At 44.2% G+C, this 8280-nt stretch overlaps 1 protein-coding gene across 2 annotated transcripts in view; it reads left to right on the top strand.

Moving 5' to 3' along the window:
• Positions 1 to 239: 239 nt before the first annotated feature.
• The window catches only part of KIAA0319L (KIAA0319 like), a 66822-nt gene continuing 58781 nt past the window's right edge, over positions 240 to 8280 (top strand). For both annotated transcript variants that reach the window (XM_087727720.1, XM_087727721.1), the window contains exon 1: positions 240 to 417. The gene's annotated coding sequence lies outside the window, so the exon portion shown is untranslated. The remainder of the gene's footprint in view (positions 418 to 8280) is intronic.

The raw sequence follows: 8280 nt of genomic DNA, 5'->3' as shown, positions 1-8280 counted from the left end.
AGGAGGGTGTTTTTTTTCTTCTTCTGCCCCCGCCTCCTCTCGTCCCGATTGGTGGAGAGGCCGGCCAAGTCGTACGTGTTTTTTTTTTTTTGCGTTTCCGGCTAAAGGGAAGCGGAGGGAGGGGGAGAGAGCGTGAGGCGTTGAGGTTGCTCAGCCTCCGAAATTGGAGGATTTAGAGGCGAGTGGGGGGGGGGCTGTTTTAAAAAAACTTGGTGGAGGACGGGAGGGGGGGCGTTGAAGAAGCTTCTGCGGCCTATCTCCCGGTCATGGCGGTGGTAAAGCTTCAGCCCTGAGGAGGGCCATGGGCAGGAGGACCCTTCTTCCCTCCGGCCGTTTACCTCAGGGGCCCGCTCCCCGTCTTCTCACCTGTCCGCCAAGAACACCTGTCCCCTCAGCGCGGCCCGCCATGCTCTCCTGGTAAGTAGCGCCTGATGGGTTGGGTGGCCTGGCGCTTCCTCGGCGCCTTCAAGATTTTGTGGGCTCCCTCAGGGCAGCTCCTGGGGCCTCCGTGGCTGGGAGCGCTGGGGATTCAGGGTCCCCGGAGCGGCTGAGACGCAGAGGGAGACGGTCCAGGTTCACGTGTGTTCCCTACCCCCACCCCACAAACTCTAGGACCGACTGTCAACAGAGCCTGCCTACTTTATTTTATTTATTTATTTGTGGGCCTGTAACAGGTATTAGTATAGACATGGATGTTATCGCATGAGATTGGTACAAATAGATGGATATAAAAAAGTATAACATGACCATGAACGCCTAAAATAAATACATACAGTAGGACAGGGACAGTAGGAACCTTGGTGCTCTTATGCACGCCCCCCTTTACAGACCTCTTGGGAATGGATGAGGTCCACGGTAGACAGTTTAAGGTTAAAGTTATGGAGATTTGAGGATGTAACGATGGAGTCAGGTAGAGCATTCCAGGCCTTGACCTCTGTTGCTGAAGTCACATTTTCTGCACCTGAGTTTGAAGTGGTTTACCTTGAGTTTGTATCGACTGTTTGCCCATCTATTATTGAGGATGAAGCTGAAGTAGTCGTTGACAGGTAGGACATTATAGCAGACAATTTTGTGTACTTTGCTTAGATCGGAACGTAGGCGTCGAATTTCGAAGTTCTCCAGGCCTAAAATTTCAAGCCTGGTGGTATAATGGATTTTATTGCGAGAGGAGGAGTTGAGTACTTCTCTCACCGGCCTGCTGTGGGACCGGACCAGGGCAGGTGGAAGCTGGTGTCCTGGGAGGCTGATCCCCTCATTGGAACAGCTTCTGCCCCAAATCAGGAGTGACCCCCCACTTTTTTGCTTTTTTTGCCACATTTAGCTTACTGAACCATCAATAGAAGCCTCTACAGCAGGGGTTTTCAAACATGGCCACTTTAAGACTTGGGGATTTCAACTCCCAGAATTCCACAGTCAGCAGGCTGGGGAATTCTGGGAGTTGAAGTCCCAAGTCTTAAAGTGGCCAAGTCTGAAAACCCCTGCTCTTCAGTGCAGAAATTGACTAAACCATTTATAAAATCATATAACAATACAAGTAAAATGGTCAGTTTAAGAATCTGTGTGTGTGTGTGTAAAAGTAGAGTAAGGTATTGTGCCATGTATAGACTATGGGGCAATTAAGTATTTGTTTAAATTGTGTTGTTCACACTAGTGGTGGGTTGCAGGCGGTACGCCCCGCTACGGGCGTACCAGTGCCTGCTGGGAGCACTGGGTACCATTCCAGTATGGTGCTCCGGAGGGCCCACCTGCACGCCTGAGCTCCTGACCTGTATTTGAGCTCTTTGGCACTTCTGCGCATGTGCACAGAGTGTACGCCGCCTGTGCGATTCTCCGCCAAGCAGCTGGAATGTCGCAGAGGTAAGGATGCATGCGGGTGCTGCACATGTGTGTGCGCATGCTGCGCGCATGCATGTGGGAGATGCTGGGCCCCATTGCACCATACTGGTTGCAACGGGATCCGGAACCCGCCACTGACTGTATTCATCTTGAGTGGATTAATACAATCTATGTAGTTACTAGCTGAATATCAGTAGGAAGACAGAAATGCTCTATGTCCTCAGAAGTGCTAGGGTTCACTTTGGCTGGAAGCTGAGACCTTATTTTTATGGTTTAAAATTGTCAGATTTAATATCTGAGTCTGCTTTTTTTTAGCTAAATAACTTATACTGTCTACTGTTATTTTGATAGGTAGATACTTATTTAGCTAGATAGCTACCTACCTATCAAAGGAGACTATGTCTCTGTAGACTGTTGGTTTTGCTTTGCTTTTGTCCAAGCAATCTGTCGGAGGTGGATAGTACTATTTTTACTGGAAATATTTATCCACTTCTGTTGCAGTAGAGTTTTCCAGTGGGATTATATTTTGATATTCTTTATGAGTTACTTTTATGGACTTTCCATTTATCCTATCAAAGCTTGCCCAAATAGTAGATTCTGTAACAGACAGGACCAGCTCTAATTTAGAAATCAGATTTTTTTTTAAATGATTTAATTTCTTTGAGAAGAAAGGAACTTCTTGGTTTTAAGTTAGCCTTTTATCTTAAATTCTGAGAAAAATCACTTTGAATATTAGAAATTTCAAAAGTAGCATCCCTCAACTGTTAACTTTGAGCTGTTTAAGACAAACCTTTCAAATAAGGATATTTTACTGGATACAAATATCTTTTTTGGTTAAATATTTCAGAGTGTTAAAAGCTTGTTAAAAGAGGTAACTTGGAAGGGTTTTTTTTTGAACAGTAAATTATATTTGCTGTATTAAGAGCTTTACAATTGTGAAATAGAGTGTTCTGCTAAAACAGTAATGAACCTAAATTGAGTCAAGTGAGCAATGGTATATTGATAAATAATGAATATGCATCCATTTTCATAGACACAGAGGGAAGCTTTTAAACTGTGCATAAGAAGGAGTCCTTTTCATTTATTAAAAATATCTGGCGTGTTGATAAACATATTCATATGCTATATATGAAAGTATACCTTTACATTGTGAAATACTATACATCTTATATATCTTCAGTGAATACATTTAACATCTCCTTTGAATCAGCAGTGAGCATAAATGATAGTTCCAGTTTTACTTGGATAGCAAATTGTAATAGAAGACCATGCTTGAAGTATTTGTTTCGTACTTGGTAGATCAATGATGCATTAATTCATTTGTGTCACAGAAAGGTCATTATTACATTTATTTTTTTAAAAGAAGCCAAAACTTTATGGCTATAGTTGCATATATACACTTAGCAACATGTTTGTTTCTTATTTGTTAAAAAGTCTCAGTGATTCTCTCCTCACTTTAGTTCTAGTAGCAATTTCTTTTTGCTGGTGCTTTTCACCAGCAAGGTAGCGTAGGGGGAAGTGACTAAGAAAAAAAATGACTGAGAGATCCCAAATACTATTATTTTAATAAAGAAAAATTGGTGTTAAGTTATTCATACTTTGAATCTACTGAGTAATTTAGAATATGGCCCATACTTAAAAACATCCAGCAGCCAAAAAAAAAAAAAAATCCTCCAAGAGTTCTTTTGCAGTTTGTCCTCCTATATGTATCTTTAAATCATGCTATAACTGTTTCATTACAAGAAGCAAACAACTGATTTTTTAATAACAGCCTGTTGTCTCATTAGTAATAAAAAGAGTTAAAAAACAGCTGGAGTTAAAGTTTATAATCAGTAAAGGTCTAGATATATGATTGCAATTAATACCCTGTTTTCCCCAAAATAAGACCTCCCCGGATAATAAGCGCAATCAGGCTTTTGAGCACCTGTGCTGAAATAAGCCGTCCACCGAAAATAAGCCTCCACCGAAAATATTGCAACACAGCAGCAGCCATGAGCCGCCTCCTGCACCTCAAAAATAATAAGACCTCCCTGAAAATAAGGCCAAGTGCTTATTTCGGGGGGGGGGGTTCAAAAGAAAATAAGACCCTCTCTTATTTTTGGGGAAACACTGTACTTAAATTTGGCCTTTTTATGTAACCTAAGTATATGAGCTATTGTACCAGATGGATATCTGGTTTCGCAACAAAGTGCCACGTAAATACTGCAGACTTCCACATTTACAGAAGAGAGAACTGAACTTTGATCTCTTCCTATGTTCTCAAGGTGTTTTAACAAAGGTGAGCATAGTAGCAGTAGTAACCTAATTCTGTTAGTCATCCTAGAGCAAAACGTAAAAAAGGCATAGATGAATTCAACAGTGTTGTGATATAGGTAGACTAGACAGCTCGCTGTCATAATTTAATGACTACCTGCCATACATGGGAGTTCAGGCTGTCATATGTCTTCCAGCATTGTTGACTCCTAATTCAAGCTGAAAATGTACCCGAGAATCCTCTGCAGTATTCAGGAGCTTTTCAGGTGAACTTTCTGTTCATGTGCAGCCACTGCAGAAGCTTTACACTGATTCTGGCATGGCCGATCCCTTATGTAATCCAATAATGTGATGAACAGGCTATCCAAGTCATCAGGAACAAACTTCTATGCTGTTTTTCTAGGATAATAATACCAATCTAACCCAGTGCTTATTGTCATGTGGATAGGTTATTCTATATAGGAAATAAAAGGGAATTTTATGATGTTTCAGAATTTAAATTGATTTAACAATATCCGGAGCTAAATTGCTACTAGATTCTGGAACCAGCAAAATTTACTAGTGAGGCAGTTCAAATGCAGTAATGAAGTTACCTAAATGGTAGCTGCCTCTTATTATAATTTTGCCTTGTTTTCCCCTCCACTGTTCATTTTCCATGGTGAAATACAATAACCAGATTATAAAATTTGCTTTGTTTTGGGAAAGAGCCAAAGTTTCAAGTTACATCAGGTTTTCGGTTCCAGCAACTAAATGCAATGTTTTGCTAGTGACCCTACCAGACAATGCAAACCTTTGTGGAGGCATAATTTCTTCATCTATGTTATGATCTCCTCACCAAAGTATACACTTTTGTAACCCATGGACTGTACTGTGGTTATTTTACCAATAGAAGAGAATATAGCTCATGGTTGCACTGTAGAGTTCAACTTTGAGTTTGGTTGTTTTCCTTTACATATTTACGTTTTTGTTACCCAACTATCCTCAGTGCTAGAAGGGAGTGGGATTTGCTCTCTATTTATTTACAATGTAAGTGAGGTTGTTGTTTTCTCCTTGGTTGTTTCTTAGTTGGGCAGTTGTTTACTCCATAGTGAGGGGGGAGGAGTATCCAGGATGGGTGTTGACTTTGTCCTCTCATGATTGGATGAGTCAGATAAGCTCTTTGGGTAACGCCCCCTGGCCAGCAGGACTACCCATTCTTCTGACTCATCTCCTCAAGGAAAAGTTGCACTACTCAGTAACTCCAGTAATTTACAAAGGAGTAAGGAAAATAAACTTGGATCCGGCGAATCCTGCCTCCCTTCATCGAACACAGCCTCCTCCTGCAAGGACTGGACTGCCACAAGCCCCCTGGGGCGGCACGCTGCCCTGGCCACTGAGTGAGACGGAGTCACTCAGGGAGGACAATTGCCGGGCAGGCAGGAGGAGAGGGCAATATGCTTCCTAGAAGCAGCCCTTGATGCAGAGGCTAATCAGGAGCAGAAGCGCTCCTCTGCTCCCCTCGGGTTGAGCCACGAAGCTGGCTAAAATACCCTGGAACACCTGTGCTGGCAGCCGACAAGGTGAGAGCCGGAAAGGCTTAGAAAGAGCTGCCTGGGAGGCAGGGGAGAGAGCTGCAGCCATGGCAAGCCTGCAAAGGCAAAAGCCATTTCCATGTGCTCCAGCAAGGAGGAGCCGTTTGAATTTGGAGCCGGGGCCATCTTGAAACCACATGGTCCAAGATGGCTGCCCCCAGCAGCTCAGAGCCTCAACTCTCAGCCCTCCAGCCACAACCGGAGGCTTGTGGAGCCCTTGAAAGGTGAGAAACCATCGCAGAGGCATTAGCCAAGGGCGGGGGATGCATCAAAGGGCCAACAGGAGGCTTGTTAAGGGAGTTAGAGGCAGGCGGTGGATCTCCCCCCCCTACTTCCTAGATGAATCAAGACTGCACGAAACCCCCCCCCCCCAACCTGAGAACTCCTCACCTCCCAGAGGAGGATTCCCTTCGGCTTGGTGCTTCAGAAATCCTGCCTAAAAGCCCGTTCTCTCCCTTTCTAACTGCATAGTAACAGGAAAAGCCCCCCCCCCCTTAAGGACACTCTCCTTTAAGGAGGAGAAAGAGACTTGGCGAGAATGCCATCAGAAAAAGGCTTCCAGCAAGAGCTGCGTTTTTTGGGGGGGGCTAAGTCTCCTTCACCCTTAAGAAAATTCTCCTTGAGTAGGAGAAGGAGGGGGGAGGGGCGGGAAGTCCCTGAGTAGGAGGCAAAACAAAAGCTGTTTTTTGTGGCTAAGTTCTGAGGGCGGGGCGATGGCAATTGCCTTGCAAAACCATTTGGAAAGAAGGGGGGAGGGGCCCCACGTGGCCAAGCCAAGGAAGAGTATTCAGCCCCCAGGGAGAGACAGAAGAACCTCCAATCAGGTTAGAGATTACCCCCCTCCCCCAAGGCTTTCCAAGGGTGGGGGTGAATAGGCAAAGAGCAAATGCTATACAATACAATACTATGCAATACAATAGCAGAAGGGGCAGGAACCTTGTAGGTCTTCTAGCCCAACCCCTTGCCTAAGCAGAAATTCCTACACCATTTCAGACAAATGGCTATCATTACTAGTCAGCCCTGTAGCTCAATGGTTAACAGCTGACTCTGTAAACCACTTAGAGAGGGCTGAAAGACCTATGAAGCAGTATATAATTCTAACTGCTATTGCTATTACCATCCAACAGCTGCTTAAAAATCTTCCACTGTTGGGGCATTCACAACGTCCGGAGGCAGGTTGTTCCACTGATTAATTGTCTAACTGTCAGGAAATTTCTCCCAGTTCTAAGTTGCTTCTCTCCTTATTAGATTCCACCCATTACTTCTAATTCTGCACTCAGATGCCTTGGAGGATAATCAGGTTGCCTCTTCCCTGTGGCAACCCCTGAGATATTGGAACACTACTATCACGTCTCCACTAGTCTTCCTTTCAGTAAACTAGACCTGCCCAATTCCTGCAACCGTTCTTCATAGGCCTTAGCCTCCAGCCTGATCCCTCTGTTGCTCTTCTCTGCACTCTCCCTAGAACCCCCACATCCTTTCTACATCATGGTGACCAAATTGAATGCAGAATTCCAATCTGGCCTTTCCAAGGCCTTATAAGGTGGAATGAACACTTCACGGGAGCTTGATTCTATTCCTCTGTTTATGCAGCCAAAAACTGTGTTAGGTTTTCTGGCAGCTATTGCACACCGCTGGCTCATATTAAAGGGTGGTCCACCAGGACTCCTAGATCCCCTTCACAGTTACTACTGTGGAGCAAGGTATTCTGTACCTGTGCACTTCACCTTCGTTGCCTAAAGGTAGAACCTTACCTCTTTGAATCCCATTTCCCTAGGTAGTGCCCAATGTTCAAGGGTACCAAGATCCTTCTGTATCTTTAGCCTGTATTCTGAAGTGTTGGCTATTCCTGCCAGCTTGGGGTCACCTGCTAACCTGATGACCCCCCCCCCATCAGCATTTAACAAACAGAGAGCTAACAGTCATTCTGGCTCCTTCTCATGACCGCTTGAGATAACAGCAGTTCTTAAAGAAACAGTACTACTATCATGGCATTTATTTTGCTATCCCAAATGTTAGCTTACACACCTAACACCCTCATTCAAATCACTGATGAAGATGTTGAAGAGTACTGGGCTCAACCTGAGCCTTGGGGGACTCACTGCACTCTTCCCTCCATGAAGAGGCAGTCCCATTGAGGAGTATAGGTGTGTGCACCAGTTACCAAGGCACCTGGTGTGACTAGGTCTAATCCTCAGTCTTCTACTTTAGCTAGTAGTAGGTTATGGTCTACCTTATCAGGACTTGCTGAAGTCCAAGTTAACTATATCAATGGCATTCCTATGGTCCACTAGGGTTGTCACCGTAATCTAAGAAGATTGTAGATTTAGATTTATTGAACATTTATAGGCCGCCCTTTTCCCTGAGGGGACTCAGGGCGGCTTACAACAATGGGGGAAGGGAGTGCAAAACAAGACATAAAAGAAACGTGAATAAAAAATTAACTATAAAACACAACATTCATTATGGCTAGTCTAGTATGATCTGTTTTTGACAAACCCATGTTGGCTTTGGGCTCTCGAGCCGGTTTTCTCACTTTCTGAAGGGGGGGAATCACATCAGCAATTCTATAGTGGTTCTCCGGTACTCCAGGAGCTCTGATAGATATAGTTTCAGTTGT

This window comes from Thamnophis sirtalis, unplaced genomic scaffold (assembly GCF_051295495.1).
Source record: "Thamnophis sirtalis isolate CommonGarterSnake01/CBP01778 unplaced genomic scaffold, rThaSir2_p1.2 scaffold_13, whole genome shotgun sequence".
In the NCBI taxonomy this organism is placed as follows: Eukaryota; Metazoa; Chordata; class Lepidosauria; order Squamata; family Natricidae; genus Thamnophis; species Thamnophis sirtalis.
This window is presented reverse-complemented; position numbering and strand designations above follow the sequence as displayed.